The following is an 18,059-nucleotide window of genomic DNA, read 5'->3' as shown; positions in this document are numbered from 1 at the left end:
TAGAGTGCCCCCCCCCCCCCTTGTTCTCCCATCGTCCCTCACGGCAGTCCCCCAACACCAGGCCATTGTTCTTCACCGCAGCCCCCCCCCACATTCACAAAACCAAAGGGAGACTGGCACTCAGAGTAGCTGGATTAGTGATGCAGGAGCCAGGCCTCATCAATTCAAGCTGTCAAGTTCCAAAATGCTCTTCCCAAACCTCATCAGTGCTCTGCTTCTCTTTCTTCCTTTAAAGTGGGCCTTCAGCAGCTTTTGTATTAACTATGGTTGAATTTGAGTGTGCAGTCTCTGTGTTAGGAGCTTAGAGCTCCAGTTGTATTCCAGAAAGCTGAGCACAATTTTGAGGCTTATATTTCAGTGTGCATCAAAGTAGTTCTGCACTGCTGGAGGCAAGACATTAAAGCAAGGCCCTCAAGGCACAAGAGATTGCCTTGAACTATTATGATGAGTGGCAGCAGAGATATTCCATCATGTGTTGGCCAAAATGTATCCCTTCATCAACATTTAGCGGATGATCGGACCATTATGTCCTTGCTAATTATGGAAACGTATAGAAGGCGAGTTGCTGCTGCACTGATTGTGTTGCAGCAGTGATTTGGACAGCTAGTGTGAGATGTGTTAAATCCATTCTTTTAGAGTTTTAATTATTTTAAAATTACATCTTGATCACTTGCATAATATTTTGTTGTAGAAACAAGGAACTGCAGATGCTGGTTTACCGAGGAAAGACAAAATGCTGGAATAACTCAGCAGATCAGGCAGCATCCCTGAAGAACATGGATGGGTCGATTTTTTCTTGGACGGTTTGGCAGCAAACTTTGCTTCACAATGATAACAGACCAATGTGAAATTTCATTCTATTAGTTACCATGTAATTGCAAGCTGATGACACCCATTTTGTGGAAAGCTGCATCAAATCCTAAATTATTATAGGCTATTAAAAACTAATTTAAAATCTCTTAAATAGTCATACATATAAAAAATATGCATTGAACAAGAGCAAGAAAATAGGAGCTGGAATTTTTTTAAACACAGAAAATGCAGGAATTAGTCAGTTCAAAGACTTGTCACCAGCAAGCTGTGATGCCAGATCGATTCGAATGTAAACCTGCTCCTTTTCCAATTTCAGGTACCCCCCCCCAGGTTCCTACCCCAGTTTCACAACAGTCCACCCAGGTTCTCTCTCCCTGTATATTCCTCCCCATCACCCAGTTAACTAAACTCCAACCCTACACTGCTTGGTTCCATCTGCCCATTATCTCTCCCTTACCCGTATACTATTGCCACGTATACCGAAATAAACTGAAAACTGCTCATTATACCCGATTTAGAAACAAGCCGTTACACAAGTACACAGGGAGTGCAAGAAATACCAGAATGCAGAATATAGCATTGCAATGTTATCGTGCTATAGTTACAAAGCGCAGGTGAAAGAAACTGCAGGGGCCACAATGCACAGGTTGGGACATCCCGTACCCGTACCCGTACTATACCCGTAGTTTATGAAATCTGTCAGGCCTTTCAGGAACAAATCAGTTCCTGAATCTGAATCAAAGTTTTGTATTTTTGTCCAAAAGGAGATGAGAAGAGGGAATGACTGGGATGTGAGCAGTCCTTGTTTTTGCAATGTGGTATAGATGGAGTGGATGGGGTGGGGGATGAAGGGAGGGGGGAAGGAGGCTGGTTTGCACAATGGATGGGGCGTATTCACGACCCCCTGCAATTTCTCACTGTCTTGGGCAGAGCAGTTGCCAAATGAAGCTGGAAAAGAAGCTTTCTATAATTCACAGGCAAGAGTCTTTGAAGATATTGGAGACATAATTATAAGTACTGCGAGGCGCATGCACTACGCAAATATAGAGGCAAACAATATAACAATAAAGATGCTATTCCAATGTTAGAAACCATCAGTTAGACAGGGTGAACAACAGAGATTATGGGTACTTTTGAGGAATAAGGAACTCTGATGGGAGTTGTCTGAAACCCGACACTGCTAGTTCAACACCGTAGTTCGACAAGCAGCCAAATATCCTGACAGGTCTACCCCGCCCTCTCCTTCCACCACAACAGGTAGCAGATGTGACTTTCTAGCAGGAAGCTGTCTCCCAGCTGACAGTGACTCAGGGCAGTGCAAGTGCCTATGGAAAGCCCCTTCCACAGAGATTGCTTTGACAACCAGTTCCTAGTTTCACTGATTTCATCCTGCAGGTCTGTCAGCACCTAGAGGGAAATTAACAGATGATGTTTTGACGAACTAAACGCAAATCTGCAGGTCAGTCAGCTTCTATGGAGGGAAATGGAACAGATGTTTAGTCAGACTAAAAACAGGTAACATTTCAATTAACTGTGCCAGGATTCCTGCTGAAAATCGCAGGGAGAACTGGTTTAAAAACCATATTGATATTCAGTGTATTAGTTAAAACCTCAACGGTTACGAAGGCAGCAGAAGGTTTTAGCTGGTTACTGTCCTACAGGAAGTGGCAGCAGGAAAATAAATTGGGGACAGAGAATTAAAAAAAAAGAGCAGATCAATCTATGCATGCAATCTACTGGATAATGTGAAGTTTTAGAAAGTTCCAATTGGTAAAATGCAACTTTATAACATGGTAAACAGTATTTGATTGTTCTAATATAATCGGGAAGAACAAGTCCTAGTGTGATGGAGAAGTGTTCGTTCCATCTCCGAAAAATACAACAGTGGCCAACTTCTAGACTGCTACTTAGAGCCAGATTCAGCTGTCATCAGCAAAACCATATGAACCACTGTTGACTTTCAAGTTAACTCCCCTTCAGTGAGAAGTTCCTCATTTCAGATAACTGCTGCTGTGAGACTCCAGTTTAAACATTATATAGCATGCCAATGAAAAAAAGACATTTAATGTTAACATTATAGAGACTGACACAAAAATGAAAATTAATAGCCATAACGGTTTAAAATACATTATGAAATGGAATTATAATACACAAAATTAGTTTACAAAGCAGTCAGTATGGATTAGTACATTATTAAAATGAGAATTTCACAGCACAGATTTTTCAGTATATTTTTACAGGTCGCTAAGAACATTAATAGAAAAACAAGCGCTGAAAATCAAAAAGAAACAAAAGACGTAACAAAAGTATTGAAAATTGCAAAGTCAGGCAGCGACTTGTGGGGAGAAACAGTTAATAATTCAGGTCCCTGAACTCTTGAAAAGGTTCTGATCAAAGGTCACTGATTTGAAATGCTATTGCCGTCATTAGTGGTGATGTTTAACTTTAGTATTTATAGCATATTGTGTTTTTTGTTCTGAATTTACCAGATCATGCAATTTCCTTTTATTCTTTGAGAAAGAATTAACAATACAGCCTGCAGCGGACAAGTGAATCACTGCCTTTAGATTTATGGGCTGTGTCTGATTCAGTAAACTAAGTATGTCAACCTATTAGTGAGTATTGACGTTGGGAGGTCATGTTGCAGTTATACAATACATTGTTGAAGCTACATTTAGAGCATTGTGTTCAGTTTTGGTCACCATGTTATAGGAAAGATGTTGTCGTCAAGCTGGTACGGGTGCAGAGAAGATTAATGAGGATGTTGCCAGGGCTCGAGGGCCTGAGCTTCAGGGAGTGGTTGAGCAGGCTAGGACTTTATTCCTAGGTGCACAGGAAGATGAGGGGTGATCTTATAGAGGTGTACAAGATCCCAAGAGGAATAAATCGTGTAAACGCACAGTCCTTTGCCCCCAAATAAGGGGAATCGAGAACCAGAGGTTGTGAGGGGGGGGGGGGGGAAGATTTAATGTCCCTTTAAAATTTTTCTCATCTTACCCTAAATCTATGCCCTCTAGTTTTAGATTCCCCTACCGAAAGAAAAAGATGGCAGCCATCATCTTTATCCGTGTCCCTCATGATACATCACTCTCACCTGACCATGCTCCAAGAAGGAAAGTCCCTGTCTATCCAGCATCTCTTATAACTCAAGCCCTCCAGTTCTGGCAACTTCATCATGAATCCTTTCTACACCCTTTTCCAATTTAATGACTTATTTCTTATAACCGGGGAACCAGAACAACACCCAACAATTCTCTCTGTGGTCTCACCAACAACTTTTGTTATTTGCAACATAAAGTTGCGACTCCTGTACTGTGACCTGACTGATGAAAGCCAGCGTGCTCGGCAACTTCTTCACCATTCTGACCACCTGGATTGCCAATTTTAGGAAACAAAATACCCGTAACCTTCAGATCTCTCTGCTCTACAACACACTCCAGGTCTCCCTGTTCTACTACAGTCTCCAGGCTATTTATTGTGTAAGTCATCTTGTTACCAAAAGCAGCAAAGGCTACAATATGGACGACAGACAAGAGTGCCAATGGTGTCAAAGGCTTGAAACTTTGAATATTCACGTTGAAAAATAAAGCTGAACCACATCCAAATATGTTACATATTCCACAATATATGAGCATTTAGTACTTTAGATTGAGAATCTTAATTAATTGTATACTACTGCTGTTTTGAAAATGAGACCAACTAATTTTATATTTCTACAGGCTACAAGACATAACTGTGGACTTGGCAAAACAGGAGGCAGATTTTAAATGTTACTGCTTGTGAGTAGTCGGGAGTGAAAAACTGTTGTTCCAAAACACACAGGTGCTTCATCATTGTCCAAGCAATGATGAAAATCTACTTTATGGGGTTCTATAAAGAAATTAAGTAGGGCCATAAGTTTGATGCATGGAAAATACAAATTACTCGTTTTTTTCACATGCATTAAATAACTGTTCAACTGCAGTGATCACAACTGATATAGTGACACTGATCCTCAAAAGGTCAGCATGACCTCAGTTGACTTTCATTCTCCAACTGGTTAAAAATTCATGGCTGATGGTGGAATTAATTAGGCAACTAATTAATAGAAAGATGCATGTGCCAACCAGAAGCAAGGTTAGAGCAAATGTTCCCAGGTCACATACCTGGCAGAAATAGATTTAATTAGTGAAAGCACGCAGACCCTTAGTTATAAAGCATGGAAACAGGCCCTTCAGCCCAACTCGCCCATGCCAACCAAATGCCTGGGAGCTAATTTTCCTACGTTTGACCAATATCCCTTAAAAACTTGTTTAAGAAGGAACTGCAGATGCTGGAGAATCGAAGAGAATCGAAGGTCTGAAGAAGGGTTTTGGCCCGAAACGTTGCCTATTTCCTTTGCTCCATAGATGCTGCTGCACCCACTGAGTTTCTCCAGTTTTTTTGTGTCCCTTAAAACCTTGCCTATCCATGTCTTTTTTGATTTTCTTGTGTTTGCCTTGACCACTTCATCTGGCAGCTCATTGCATTGACCCATCTTCCTCTGTGTGAGATCTGTCTCTCCTTACATCTATGCCCTCAAGTTCTTTATTTGCCTTGCCTGGGGAAAAAGTGATTCATCCCATCTATGTCCTTTGTAATTTTTCAATAGCAGGGTGACCAAAACTGAATACGGTACTCCATGTACTACTAGTTGTACAAGGCATTTGCTTCACTGACATTTATCGGTAAGGACATTGAGCTTAGAATCTGAGATGTTATGTTGGAGCTGCAGTTGCTCTGAAGAGGGTTGTCGAACTGAAAGACCTGGGAGTACAGGTACACAGCACCTGGAAAGTGGCGATACAGCTAGACAGGGGATGTGACAAGCTTGCTTCGTCAGCAAGGTTATGGAGTACAGGAGTTGGAAGCTCATGCTACAGTTGGACAAGGTATTCGTGAAAGTATATTTGGACCACTGTGCATGATTCTGGTCACTTAGCCATAGGACAGATGTCATTAAGGTGCAGAGAATATTCATCAGGACAAGGTCTTGAGTTATAAGGAGACACTGGGACATTTTCCCCCTGGTGCACAGAAGGCTCAGGGGCGACCTTAACTGCCGAAAGTATTCTGCTAGGTACAGGTTCCACATTTACATCACTGAGTAAAGACATTTTCTCTTGCATTTTATGGTGTCAATAACTTGGTCTCGGATTACCAAAGTGAAGATATATTTTTTTACATTCGAGTGGAACAAGAATATCGCATCTGAAAAACCAGCTGAACAATATAAAGGAGAGAACAATACCTTTGCTTCTCCTTTTTACTAAAAATAAAAACTGGTCCTTTTGATAAACTGGCCCTTTTAAAAAATACTTGGATACATATCTCCCCACATGTGAGCTTGAAGTTTCTTTTAAAACCCCCCCAGCAGTAATCTCTCTTTTTTTCTCCACTACCCATCCCCCCACCATCTGATTTGGTTCAGAAACGTTCCCTGGGTTCCCTCTTTCATTTCAATTCTTTAAAACTATGACTTACATAAACAAAGCTCCACTCTTTAAGACTACTTTATTCCACTCTAACACTTTCCAAATTCGTTTCAATGTATGCATTCATACCCTCGAGCCAGACAGGGATATACAGACGCACCATTATAGCATTCGGTTGTTTAAAAATTGTTAAGTACTTTGCTGGGTGTGCCAAGGATTACACACTACTGTCAATATGAAGCACATTTACAGCAACATGGCTCCAAATCTCTATTGTGTAACGTGTGTAGACTTTACTGACTCTGCTACACACCTTATAACAACATTGAAAAGACATTTGGACTGGTACATGGACAGGAAAGGTTTAGATGCTCGCAGGTAGGATTAGTGTTGGTGAGGCATCTTGGTCGGCGTGGGCAAGTTATGCTGAAGGGGCCTGTTTCCATGCTGTATGACTATGGTCTATTTCTAGTCAATTACTTTTATGCTCATAGAATTACACAGGAAACTGGCCCTTCAGCCACCACATCCATGCCCATCATCGCTGGGTCAAATAATTTCTGCTTTTCTACGTCTTATGGTCATAAAACAAATTTGATTATTCTTCACAGTCCCGTCAACTCCACCTGCATTCTCTTGCCACCGGCACTGTTCTCCCCCCTCTCGGCCTACCTCATCCATGTCACCCACCTATACTATTTCTATTTACCCACATTAAATCCAGTCTTCTGTGCCTTGAAACTAAGCAAAATGCATCAAAGATCTTCTTCAACTGGTTCTATCCTGTGCTCCTAAATTTCATAACATTGTGTGAAATGTTTGTTCTGCTTTCACTTTCACTGGATTCACCAAACTCCAAGTTCACATCTCCTTATACCAGATGGCATGCATTCAACCAGTAACCCAGGGAACTACCAAGACACTGTTCTCTTCTTTGTCCCTCTTCACCGCCCATCCATGTGCACGTCTTCATATTGGCAAGGGGATGAGATTGTGCAAAAAATCTTGAGACAAAGCCACCTTCTCGCACAGCATTGAAGAATAATGTTGGCAGATTCAACCAGCATTTTCTGCTATTCCAAATTTCCAAAATGACAAATCATTTGTTATAAACATGAACTGAAAGACAGACAGGAAAAGGTCCCATTAAAACTTTGACTGTATTTTTTTTTGTTGAAAAAAGTTCTAAATCAGAGGTTTCTGCTTCCATTCTAATTATCTTAAGTTTAATATGATTCACATGTCATTAGACACTGGTGCTTTGAGTAGCTGCAGGAGGACTGAAGAATTGTCCTGGCAAACACATTGATCAGTACCAGTACACCAACTGAAATTAACACTGCTCTTCTCAATGTTGCTGTAAAATACATGATATAAGAAAATATATCTGTATAAATTTTATTTAGTTGCAAAATGGGTTTTCACACAATGGTTGAGGTACTAGGCTGAGGCACGTTGAATCAGTGCATTTGATCAAAAAGCAATATATTCTGTACATGGTGATTTGACTTCAACCAGTGTCTCCAGACGGCTGTTTCCATGTCCAGGACAGAGATCCAATACCTTCTCACAGTGGCTGTAAATTTATTTTATTTGGAGTAACCCTGTCCCACTTAGGAAACCTGAACGGAAACCTCTGGAGACTTTGTGCCCTACCCAAGGTTTCCGTGCGGTTCCCGGAGGTTGCAGGTGGTTGCCAGAGGTTGCTGGTAGTGGAAGCAGGTAGGGAGACTGACAAAAACCTCCGGGAACCGCACAGAAACCTTGGGTAGGGCACAAAGTCTCCAGAGGTTTCCGTTCAGGTTTCCTAAGTGGGACAGGGGCATTAAGGTAGGCTTTCCTTGGTGATGAAGCATGGATGTGCTTCCAACAGCCAAGCCATTTCATTTATTAAATAGACACAAAATGCTGGAGTAACTTAGCGGGACAGGCAGCATCTCTGGAGAGAAGGAATGGGTGACGTTTCGGGTCGAGATCCTTAAGTCTGAAGAAGGGTCTCGAACCGAAACATCACCCATTCCTGCTCTCCAGAGATTATGCCTGCCCCGCCGAGTTACTCCAGCATTTTGTGTCTGTCTTCGATTTAAACCAGCATCTGCAGTTCTTTCCTACACTTTTCACATATATTGTACAAAATTAAAAAAAAACTTTTATTTCTTGCATTCTTGATAAGAAAGTTGCTCTACTTCAACTATGTTTATTAAATCCAGACTGGGGTGCGTTCATCCAACTTTCTACTGAGCCCTACAGCTAAACCCTATCAAAAACAGCTGCACTTTCCCTCCCTGCCAATAGCAAGTTTCACAGTAAAATTTGTATAAATGGCTTGTTAAGTCTTTCCAAGGATGTTGACTGGGCCCTGCTAACCAACAGGTCTTATTAAAAAAGTATATATAAATCCACACCAGTTTAACGCCTTTAATTGTTTAAGAAGGAACTGCAGATGCTGGAAAATCGAAGGTACACAAAAAGCTGGAGACACTCAGCGGGTGCAGCAGCATCTATGGAGCGAAGAAGATAGGCAACGTTTCGGCCCGAAACGTTACCTATTTCCTATAGTGGAGATTGTTCAACTCTTTGCATGGGGCGAAGGAAACGTTGCCTATTTCCTTCGCTCCATATAGATGCTGCTGCACCCGCTGAGTTTCTCCAGCACTTTTGTCTACCTTCGATGCAGCATCTATGGAGCAAAGGAGATAGGCAACGTTTCGGGCCGAAACCCTAGGGTTTCGGCCCAAAACCTAACGCCTTTAATTGTTTGCCAGAAACAAAAGTTCCCAAGAAACTCACCTTTCAACTTTGCATGCATACTCTCCAATTACAGTAAAAGTCGGGTCCACCAGCTGACCCAGTTTCCTAGCTTCATACCTTGAGCTCAGTGTCTCCCCTTCTATGTCAGCCTTGCTATCTGGCCAGATGTTGTACTTTAGTTGCCAACACACTATACGACATAAAAGGAAATGAAATATTTGAAGGTAGACTCAGACTTGGGGCTTGTTGGTCTGCTGATTTTATGACCTCCAAGCCAAATGCCAAGATCACCCTGGAGCAGGCTGATAAATGTTGCTCAGGAAATCAGAAAGGCTGTGCATGTGTAAAGTCACCCTCTGCGAGATGGCAGCAACATTTCTCAAAACTTTTTAACTACTGTCATATTAAAAGTATGGTCCATGCATCCTGTGACAATTAATTGATAACACCCATATTCTAACAAGAACAATTGGAACTTACATGGCAGTTTTAATAGAGGGATATCATTGAACAAAAATGGGAGCTAACGAAGGAGAGATAGCCATTTATTCGAGAAGATGGCGAGCCAGAGGAAGGGGAATTTGAGCCAAGAACCAAGGCAACTGAAGGCATGGACCCAATGGTGGGCACAAGAAAATGGATACACAATTACCCTTGTTTGGGAGGGGTCTTGCAATGAGAGGAATTTGAGCTCAAGCACCGTACAAGGCACTGGTGACCAAAAATGCAATGACCAACGGTGAAATTTGTAACAATGGAAAAATCCGATGGTGCAGTTTATGGTTTGAGCAGCAGATGCGTGTATGGGTTTTGCAGAGTTTAAGATGGGAGGTCAGGAGAAAACAATAATAAATGCACAATACCACAAAAGATCTGCTGCTATGTAATAATTTTGTAGAAGGCAACTAATGTGTTGATTTCAAGACAATTATCTTAATTTTGGAAAATTAAGCCAACATACTCAAGCTTCAAACAAAGCCATAAAAAGTGCTGGGTCGGGCATCATCTCTGGAGAACGTTTAGGTGCTGTTTTGGCTCAGGGCCCTCTTCACACAGATTTTTGGTGGGGGGGTGGGGGGGGGGGGGGGGCCCCCAGCACGTAATCTTTTTGTGAATGAGTGTATTCAAGATTTATGCATATATACAATTAATTTTGTATTCGTGAAGTATATTGTTTTACTAGGTGTTGGGACTCTATTAAAATTCAGACAACCAAGCAAATTTGAACATTCAAATTTTGTGAAGATAATTTACAATTGTAATTTGCAATAAGCAACGTATTCTACGAGGACAACGGTAAGATTTTCACGAAACTTACTCTCCCCTTCATCAATATTTAACAAATACAACATTTTGAGAAATGTCCTTGCCCCTCTCCCACATCCGCAAATTCACAACCAAAATGTGTTCCATACTGACTGTTAAAAAAAAAAAAAACTTTTGCCAGCTTATATGTAACTCTGGGCTCGGCAAAATCAATAATTGACCAACTACGCGTGTTATTGAACGAGCTACCAGCATATCAGCCTCTGAGAAGTAAGACTAACAATAAACAATCTGTTGAAAGAACACAGCAGGTCAAGCAGCATCTGTGGAAGGAAATAGATATTCAGGAAAATAGATCAGTCGGAGGAAGGGTCTCGACCCGAAACGTCACCCATTCCTTCTCTCCAGAGATGCTGCCTGTTCCGCTAAGTTACTCCAGCATTTTGGGTTTGTCAACGTTTCAGGTCAGGGCTGGAACACTTGACTCATCTCTTTCTACCAGCCATTGCCCCAATACTTCATTAGCCTGAGGAAGGGTCCCAGCTTGAAACATCAACTGTCCATTTTGCTCTACAGATGCTGCTCAACCTGCTGAGTTCCTTTAGTCGATTCCAGCATCTCCATTTCCTTTGTTGATCGTTTTGGATAGAGGGTGGGCAAGGAGAATGAAAAGTTCTTAAGACAACATCCTAACATTTTGATCAGCATTGACCAATTCCTCAGAGTAGGACAACTAACTGTACAACAGGTAGTAATGGTACCAAGTTACAAATCACAACAGACAACGGAATATATCACTATACTGCTCTAATTTTTTTTTTAAACAAAGCTATTTTATTAACCTTTACATAAAAACTCAATTCAATTACCACTTAGGGATCGGATAATTATTTATTGATACAACTCCCGCCTGCCTAATCAGCTGTAATTTTGTTATCACAGCTTTGACCGTCTGAATCATTGACTTGCAAACTTTGTGGAATTTGCCCACGCAAAATCAGTGCAGTATTTAAAAAGTAACAATCTACTGTTCAATACATTAGCTATTACTTCATTGAACACACTGTGCTGCACATCATCTCCATGGCAATGTTTACAGAATTTAAGGAATACAAAAGCCAGAAATTAGGTGTCCTTGGCAGTTTGGCCGGCTATGTATCAGCAGTTACTGAAAAACGCTCACCAACGTCCTTTGATGCGGAACCTTTTAACACAGCAAAGCATTCCAATCCTTACTTCAGAGTGTCATCAAAACAAAATGTTCACCAACTTTTTCATTTTTTTTTTTTTGCTCAAGTGCCAGGTCAGCTTAGATGAAAAGGTAACTTTCAAAATAGCATAAAATAGCAACATCAGAGGAACAGGTGAAAATAAACTTCTTTAATCGGACTTTGTCTTGCACTAAACATTATTCCCTTATAGTGTATCTGTACACTATGGACGGCACGATTGTAATCACATATAGTCTTTCTGCTGACTGGTTAGCACGCAACAAAAATCTTTTCACTGTACCTCAGTTCACATGATGAGAAACGATACGGAACTGGGGAGGGGGAGTGGGGATTCCAGAGTCAAGGGTCTTGGCAGCTTAAGACTAAAAACATAAAAGAACAGAAAAAAATTGAAGGTATTACTTAACCAGTCAGTCGGCAAGCAATAAGTGTAAATGTAACTTGGCATAAATTAGGGCAGTCAACATCATTCTGTAATAATAAGTGTACAAGATTGAAAATTATTCAGAAATGCTGGTAGGACAGAACAATAGAAAGAGAACTAATAACCCATCAGTTGGCCTTTATAACAAGAGGAGTCGAGTATAGGAGCAAAGAGGTCCTTCTGCAGTTGTACAGAGCCATAGTGAGACCACACCTGGAGTATTGTGTGCAGTTTTGGTCCCCTAATTTGAGGAAGGACATTATTGCTATTGAGGGAGTGCAGCGTAGGTTTACAAGGTTAATTCCTGAGATGGTGGGACTGTCATACGCTGAGAGAATGGAGCGGCTGGGCTTGTACACTCTGGAGTTTAGAAGGATGAGAGGGGATCTTATTGAAACATATAAGATCGTTAAGGGTTTGGACTCGCTAGAGGCAGGAAACATGTTCCTGATGTTGGGAGAGTCCTGAACCAGGGGCCACAGTTTAAGAATAAGGGGTAAGTCATTTAGAACGGAGACGAGGAAACACTTTTTCTCACAGTGAGTTGTGAGTCTGTGGAATTCTTTGCCTCAGAGAGCGGTGGAGGCCGGATCTCTGGATACTTTTAAGAGTGAGCTAGATAGGGCTCTTAAAGATAGCGGAGTCAGAGGATATGGGGAGAAGGCAGGAACGGGGTACTGATTGGGGATGATCAGCCATGATCACATTATATGGCGGTGCTGGCTCGAAGAGCCGAATGGCCTACACCTGCACCTATTGTCTATTATCAGTTAAATAGGCTGATGGACCCATGACAACATTTTGGTTTCATGTTTTAAAAGGACAAAATTAAAAATGAGAATTTCCAGATGTGAAACAAAATATTCCGTTTAATTTGAGATTGTAGAGGGAGGGGAAAAAAGAATCTGCCAGCAGGAAATTCAGAAGGTATTTTAAAATGTGTATGAAATTTCAAATCTGCAATTCAACACATTTCCCCAACTTTATGGAACTTCCTAGTACAATCCCAAATAAAACACAACTGGTGATAATCTACCGACCAATAATTTTCAATGTCAATAATTTTCAACCAATAACCCAATAGAACCAAGGAACTGCAGATGCTGGTTTACAAAAAGAGACACAAAGTGCTGGAGTAAATCAGTGGGCCAGGCAGCATCTCTGGTGATGTTTTGGGTTAGGACCCTTCTTCAGACTGATATTGTTCATCCCTCCAGTCCAATTTCTATTGCTCCTGCAGAAGCACATATGCTTTATTGTCTCCGATGTGGAATATCAACCTTGGCTTCAGGGCAAGCACACTAGAGTCTGTTGGTATGGAGGATAAATGTTGAGGCCTGCTCGTGTTCCTATGCACATCGTGGTCATTTGAGTCAGAATGTTGCAGAATCAAGCCAAAACAAACAATTTGAACACAACCCAGCCTGACACTTCAGAGCAGTATTGTTAGTGGTACAGCATGGTTGACTAAGTGTTAAATTTAAACTGTCTGCCAGATCAGGTGTTACAACTGCTCATTCCACTAAACTGTCAAGGAGTTAACCCTATATTTTTCCCACTTCTTCCCTTTCAACTGTACCAAAAATAGCCTAATTGTCATCATTATCGTGGTGCTGCTTGAGGGCCTTTCTATATATAATACGGGCCACCATGTTTGTCCAACTAACAGTGATAACACTTCAAATATGATCAAATGTTAAGTACGTTCAGGTTTCCCAAAGATTTGAAAAGGTACCAGGCCCATGGAGTTCCTGGGGAACCTCACTGATGTGGTGTTCTGGAACTTATTCAAAATTGGCTACTGCCATTATTCCATGCTTCAGATCCATGTCCCAGCAACAATGAACAATGTGAGCATTTTGCACGTCCAATGGGGGGAAAACACTAATTGTCAACAAGATACTAATTATGATATAGTCACTTGGTGCGGCACGGTGGTGCAGTGGTAGAGTTGCTGCCTGACAGCACCAGAGACCCGGGTTCCATCCCGACTACTGGTGCTGTCTGTACGACGTTTGTGCGTTCTCCCAGTGACCTGCATGGGGGCTTCCGGTCACCTCCCACATTCCAAAGGTGTACAGGTTTGTAGGCTAATTGGCTTGGTATCATTGTAAATTGTCCCCGGTCTAGAATAGTGCTAGTGTGTGGGGATCATTGGTCGGCGTGGACTCGGTGGGGCGAAAAGCCTGTTTCTACGTTGTATCTCTAAACCAAACTAAAACTAAACTAAAAGCTTTGAGCAACTCAGGACTTGAACACACATTCGCAGCTAGCCCACCAATGCCACAGTGAGCAGGTGTTGACCTGCGGAGAGATTCCAGGTGGAGCTTAATTGCTTCTCAATGCACATTAAAAGACCCCCACGCCATGATTTAAACTCCAGAAAGTTCACCAATATTTAACAATCTGCTTAGTTTTCAAGAATAGTGACTGGGCAGTTGCCTCAGTCTATTTGCTCTGTTTTGCGGAGTGCACAAATCTCGGCTACAAATGTGTAAATAACTTGCTCACCTTAACACTTTGTTGGACCCAAAGGACTTGGGATGGCCTTGTGACCACAATCAACTATTAACTCACCGCTTGTCGCAAAATGACAAATTGATATCAACAATTTCAAATCTCAGGATTACAAATGCAGTCACCCGAGTTCAGAGGGTAAAAGATTTGAATTTGATTCACTAAAATTCTATTTTCACAAAACATTTAATGTGTTCCATTTAGGAACCACATTCTATTCATTTTTTTGTGGCATGGTGCTGCTTTAAAAAAAAAAAAAAACAAATCTATACCATTTTGACAGGAAAATCAGTACGTCAGGTACACTACCTGTAAAACTCAGGAGCAGCATCAAGGATCTAGAATTCTGCACGGTTGAACGATATTAGCTGCAGTAGTAGTTCCACAAATGGCCTCTTTCCCCTTAGGCTAGGGAGGAGAAATGTTAGCAAGAATCCTTGCTCACTTATATTGACATACTTGTTTAAGAAGGAACTGCAGATGCTGGAAAATCAAAAGTGGACAAAAATGCTGGAGAAACTCAGCAACTGAGGCAGCATCTATGGAGCGAAGGAAATAGGTGACGTTTCGGGTCAAGACCCTTCTTCAGACTGATCTGGCGGTGGGGGCAAGAAGAAGCATCTCCCCCCACCCCACCCACTTCCACATCAGTCTGAAGAAGCTTCCCGGCCCCACCACTACCACATCAGTCTGAAGAAGAGTCTTGACCCGAAAACGTCACCTATTTCCTTCGCTCCATAGATACTGCCTCACTCGCTGAGTTTCTCCAGCATTTTTGTCTGTACTGAAATACTTATCATCAGGAGTGGGAATGTGGGGAGGAGGGCATCAAATGGGGGTCAGTAGGAGCTCAAGAATTCTACTCCAGCATCGAGATCTAAACATACCGAGAAATGTTGCACGCAATTCCTGTATGTGAAAAGCGGCAAATATTCCTTATCAGCTAGCACATTAAAACATATTTGAAAAGAATCCCGATTTGTAGAGCAGCTTTAATTTACTGCACACTCAATGAGTGACAGAAATGGCCTTGGTATTTATTACAAGCTGATGCTTTTTATATAGGCCATCTACAGAAATGCAGATCTCAGCACAATAGTCCTTGGCAAACCAGTTAAGCATTTATCAAGAATTACTTAGAACTGGAATCTCTATGCAGCCATTTTTCTTTGTACAAGTCTTACTTCCTGGTGAAGAACACACACAGCAAATCCATAGTCTGTCAGGTGCAAATTTTAAACTTAAGTGACATTACAATTTATTTTACCATTGCTTAAATGATTTTCCAAATGTCTGGTGACAAAACCCGTACTTCGAAACAAAACCCTCCCGTAACAACTCCTTCGTAGGCCAGAAGCCCGATTTGATTTGCATTCTCGGCTATTCATTATAGTTAAAGAAGATTTGGTAGCCAAGTATATTACCATGAAATGCCATAAAATGTTAAAGTGTTCAGTATGGAAGTGTAATTTATACAAGGATAGAGTTACATTGTAACATACTACAAATGCATCTCACAGAAGTTTTAACAAATCTTGAAATTTATTCATGGAAATTCATTTTATATTCTGGTCAACTCCTAGTAGAGCACAACATGTTTTTTATCTCTTCCCATCGCAAAATTTAAATCTTATTTTTGGCTTTATTTATTTTGTCGAAGTCAACAATTTAATCTGAAAAGCAGTTACTGAGAGTAAGCTAGCAAACATTTAGGTAATGAGTGTTAAAATAGTTTTAAAAGTAACTTAAGGTAGTTTTCTGTCAAACGCTTCCCAAGACACCCAACGTGGAAATCATTCACTGAAGGGGCACGATTTAGTGGAAACATATAAAGTACAGTATTAAGAGGAAGAATAAAAGCCATTTTGTTCAGGACAGTTGTACATTTATTAAATCTTTTCAAAGAACACTTCACGTGCTCTTACTCCTGCAGAGTGTTTTACAAATCTGAGATTAAAACAAAAGACGAAGTAACATTCGACTCGGGTGTAAAATAATCGGAACAATCAACTCAATCATTGAATTATGATGCAGCTGCATCCATTTTGCGGGGCCCTCTGACATCAGTAACTTCTTGCACAACATGAGTTTCCAAACACAATTCTACACTTTCAGCGTCCCCCTACGCAGAAAAGAGCCATCTTCGCAGAAGGAAACATTTACTTCACAGTCCGAATCAGGAAAGGAAAAACGTATTTAGCTCGCAAGCTGCCTCGAAAAGGCCACGTCTGTTTTTTTTTCTTTCCCTCTGTCTCCCCACCCCTCCACCTACTGCAGCTTTAAATGAAAGATGTCTAGGACATTTTTTTTTTAATGCTCCTCCACCACACCGCTGTGTTGTGGAAGGTCACCCAAGTGTATTCCTCCAGCTGACATTCCAGTGGGTCTTTGCAAGCAGTCCTGCAGCACACTTTGGCAACTCAAACACGGATGGAAATACACACACTAAATGCTGGAGTAACTCAGCGGGACGGGCGGCATCTCTGGGGGGGAAGAAGGAATGGGTGTTGTGTTTTAAGAAGGAACTGCAGATGCTGGAAAATCGAAGGTAGACAAAAATGCTGGAGAATCTCAGCGGGTGCAGCAGCATTTATGGAGCGAAGGAAATAGGCAACGTTTCGGGCCGAAACCCTTCGGGTTTCGGCCCGAAACGTTGCCTATTTCCTATAGTGGAGATTGTTCAACCCTTTGCATGGAGTGAAGGAAATAGGCAAAAGTTAGCCATTTCCTTCGCTCCATAGATGCTGCTGCACCCGCTGAGTTTCTCCAACACTTTTGTCTACTTAGGAATGGGTGTTGTTTCGGGTCCAGACCCTAATATATAAGTATATATCATGTATTAATGAATCCAGGAGTTGCCCCCCCTCCCCCCCCCCCTGCCCTCTCCCTCTCTCTGTGGAGGAGTGAGTGGAGAGAATTAATGACTCCAGGAGTTGCCCTGCCCCCCCTGTCTGTGGAGGACCCTGAGTGGAGGGGAGTGGGAGACCACCGTGCCCCCCCCGCCCTGTCCCACTCTACGTCCCCCGCACCCTGTCCCACCCTACGTCCCCAGCCCTGTCCCACCCTACGTCCCCCACCCTGTCCCACTCTACGTCCCCCACCCGTCCCTCCCGTCTCTCCCTCTTACCTCTGGGGCCTCTGGCCGAGCTCCTTCGGCGCGGACGGCGGCTCCTCTCCTCCTCTAGAGCGGCTGTGATGTCGGCGTCCTGCTGCCCATTGTACCACACCAGCAACTCCTGGCCCGGCTCGATCGGCTGCGGGGAGGGAGGGAGGGAGGAGGGGGGGGGGGGAAGGAGGAAGAGGAAAGGGAGGAGTGGAGGAGAGGGGGGGTTAGAGGGGGGAAGATTATGGAGGGGGGGGGGGGGGGTGAGAGCCGGGCCGGGCAGGAGGGCAGGAGAGGGCGGGCAGGGAGACTACGCGAGGCCGGGGCTTGGTGCTGGGCCTCGGGGCCTGCGGCTGTGGCTCGGCGCTCGCTCTCTCTCCCCTCCCCCTGCTGGCTGTCGGGCTCCCTCCCTGTCTCTCCCTCTCCCCCGCGGGCGGGCAGCGCTGCGGCCTCGACACCGGCACCGGCACCAACAGCGGCCGGACTCGGACACTCGGACA

General features: G+C 42.6%; 1 protein-coding gene across 1 annotated transcript in view; it reads right to left on the bottom strand.

Moving 5' to 3' along the window:
• Positions 1 to 17,705, bottom strand: part of LOC129711463 (PR domain zinc finger protein 2-like) — a 46,604-nt gene extending 28,899 nt beyond the window's left edge. The window contains exon 1 of the mRNA XM_055659078.1: positions 17,584 to 17,705. The gene's annotated coding sequence lies outside the window, so the exon portion shown is untranslated. The remainder of the gene's footprint in view (positions 1 to 17,583) is intronic.
• Between the last annotated feature and the right edge of the window lie 354 nt (positions 17,706 to 18,059).

This window comes from Leucoraja erinacea, chromosome 30 (assembly GCF_028641065.1).
Source record: "Leucoraja erinacea ecotype New England chromosome 30, Leri_hhj_1, whole genome shotgun sequence".
NCBI classification, from domain to species: Eukaryota; Metazoa; Chordata; class Chondrichthyes; order Rajiformes; family Rajidae; genus Leucoraja; species Leucoraja erinaceus.
Note: the sequence above shows the minus strand (reverse complement) of the source record. Positions and strands in the feature narration are given on the sequence as shown.